This window comes from Dromiciops gliroides, chromosome 4, assembly GCF_019393635.1.
Source record: "Dromiciops gliroides isolate mDroGli1 chromosome 4, mDroGli1.pri, whole genome shotgun sequence".
NCBI lineage: Eukaryota > Metazoa > Chordata > Mammalia > Microbiotheria > Microbiotheriidae > Dromiciops > Dromiciops gliroides.
In genome coordinates this window covers 452,717,175-452,719,991 of record NC_057864.1, presented here as the reverse complement: position 1 = coordinate 452,719,991, position 2,817 = coordinate 452,717,175, and positions in this window count along the sequence as shown.

Genomic DNA, 2,817 nt, shown 5'->3' with positions numbered 1-2,817 from the left:
GATATCACCTTGTATTTACTTGGTCTATGTTTAACCATCTACTTCTCTGTGTATATGTGTATCCCCCCAACCCCAACAGAATCTAAACTCTTGACAGCAGGGATGGCTTAATTTTTCATTTTGTACCCTCCATAGCCTGGCACAGTGCATTTCACATAGTACATACTAAGTAAAATGTCGGTGGAACGCCTTAAAGTGGCAGTCCAATTAACAGAATTGGGAAGGTCAGGAGGACTTCAATTTCAGATGAGGTGCTATGGAAAACAATGGGCAGTTGAAACAGGTCTAAGAACTCCAAATAAAGCTGGAACAGGAAAAAGATCTGGATGTCCCTCCCTTCATCCAATGGTGTTTAAACCAATACTGACTAGCTAGATCTGGAGTTCTTAACCTAAAACTTTTTTTTAACCTAAACTCTTAAAATAGTTTGATAACTTTAATATAATTGGTTTCTTTTGTCTTTTATGGATGTAAGAATATTATTCTGAGAAGGGGTCCCTAAGTTTCACCAGGCTGCCAAAGGGGCCCACAGCACACACAAACAAATTAAGAAAACTTAAGCCAAGTTACCAGAGGAAAAAATGACAGAGATTTAGAGGAAACTGACATTTAGGGGGTGGCAGAAAGAAACAACGGCAGCTATGTGGCAAAGTGGATACAGCACCAGGCCTAGAGTCGGCATGACCTGAGTTCAAATTTGAACTCATACCCAACAAGCTGTGTGACCTTGGACAAGTCACTAAACCCTCTTTGCCTCAGTTCCCTCATCTGTAAAAGGAGGTGAAGAAAGAAATGCAAAACACTCCAGTATATTTGCCAAGAAAACCCCAAATGAGGTCAGAAAGAGTGGGGCACTATTGAACAACGACAAAAGACGGAAACATAGCAGGCACTGGCCCAAAGGTAGAAGGAAAACCAGGAGAGTGATACAAATGTCCCAGAAGTCATGGGGAGGAAAGCCCCCAACTACATCAGATGATGTATGAAGGAAGCACGACGCTAGAATGGAAGGCTGTTGGGAACAGCAAACTGGAACTCAAGCGTGGGCTACAAAAACTGACTAGTGATCCCATCGCCAAGCCCATAACTCCAGCCCCTAGGTGAGGGGCGATACTATTAAGATTCCCATTTTACAGATGAGGAAACAGCCAAATGACGGCCGAGGTGGGGGTCGATGTTACCGGATTTGAAATCGGCGGAGCCCGCCCTCTGTGTAGCTGCCACCGAGGGTCATTAAGCCAATGTCCTCTCCTCTTTACACCTGTCTGCTGATTTGTGAAATCGGGGGCCAGAGCCCCTCAAAGGCGTACGCATGCACCGTATGTACGTCAAGCACGTGTGTTTGTGTACATATACACACGTGAGGTGTCTCAACTGACAGGTCAGTGACTGTGCGGGTGCAGCATCTGACTATGGAGCCCGATACGAGCAGGCCCACCTGCCTCAAGGGCTCCAGAATGGGGCTGGGGGATGAGACCAGAAACTCAACACCCGGAATGGAGACGACCAGCGTGGGGAAGACCCCCTAGCCAAAGAGGCGCTGGAGACCTCGGGCACCCTCGGTCTCGGCTTACCTGGGAAAGGGAGGAGCCCGGTTTGCCCCCGCCAGTAGAGAGGCTGAGGTCAGAAGAGGGAACCTAACCAAAAGCGGGTGGGGTTCCCAGCTCATCCGCAGGTGCGCGCCTCAAAAGCTACACCAGAGGAGCCGAAGCCGGCTTTAGGATAGGGAGGGGGGCTACGAGCGGACCCGACGTCACGTGACCTACAGCCCCGCCCATCGCCTGCCCTCACTCACCCTAGGCCTACGGACAGGCAGGGGTAGGGCGAAGGAAGAGTAGAGAGAGCTTGGGGCCGGGCGTCGGACATCTCGGACCTGAAGGCTCGTCTACTGGAGAATGGAGGGGAAAGGAAGGAAATCATCTCTACGGAGGTGACCCGTAAAAGTGCGGGAAACGGAGGCCTCGCGGGAGGTCCGGTAACGGCGCCTCCGGAAATGCCTCTACCTGGAGTAGGTTAGAGCCACAGCCCTTGCCCTTCCAGGGAAACAGCTGTGGGCCTCGCCATCGCACTCCTCCGCAGCTAGCTTTAAAGACCCTCTGCAGGGCCACCGGCCCCCAAAACGGACCAGGAGTTGACTTCCCCCAGAGGGGTTTGAGAAGCGATCGAGAGGAGGCGACATTCAATGAATGACCAGTCACCGCCTCCAAAATCCACTGGCCCTCGTTTATATATAGTTTGCATGATCATTTAACATCCCACAGCACAGCGTCAGACCCATTCCCTAATCCTTTGCTTGCAGAGTTCTCAGGGCAGCTTCAGTCTACGAACATTCAAAACCGGCCCTAGCCATGACTGCCTGAATTTTCCTTCTCGGCTCCCTTAGAGTCTCCCTACGCTCGTAGATTCCCAGAAGGCTGACCCCGCCCCTTTAGCTGGACGCCCCCGCCCACCCTAGCCCCGCCTCTTTGGCCTGAGGTAGCTACTCTGCCCTCCCACCCACACACACACCCCCTTTTCTATTTCTGGATAGGCATGCATTAGACACCTCAGTCGACTGCATAAGTTACTATGGGCTCAGTGGGGTCCTGAGCACGGGGACGCGCGGAGGAAAATCCCAGGGAGGGAGAACTCAGGCTGTGAAGCAGATACCACACGTCGGAATCCCGTGTGGAGGAAGACTGTTTTTTTGTTTGTTTCGGTCGCGGGGAGAAGTTGTGCTGGCTAGCCAGAGTCAAGGCGGCTCAAAGGCCCCCGCAGGCAGTGCCGAGGGCAGCCCCGCAGCCGGGGCCTGGTGCAGCCGCCGCCGCCGCTGCCGCC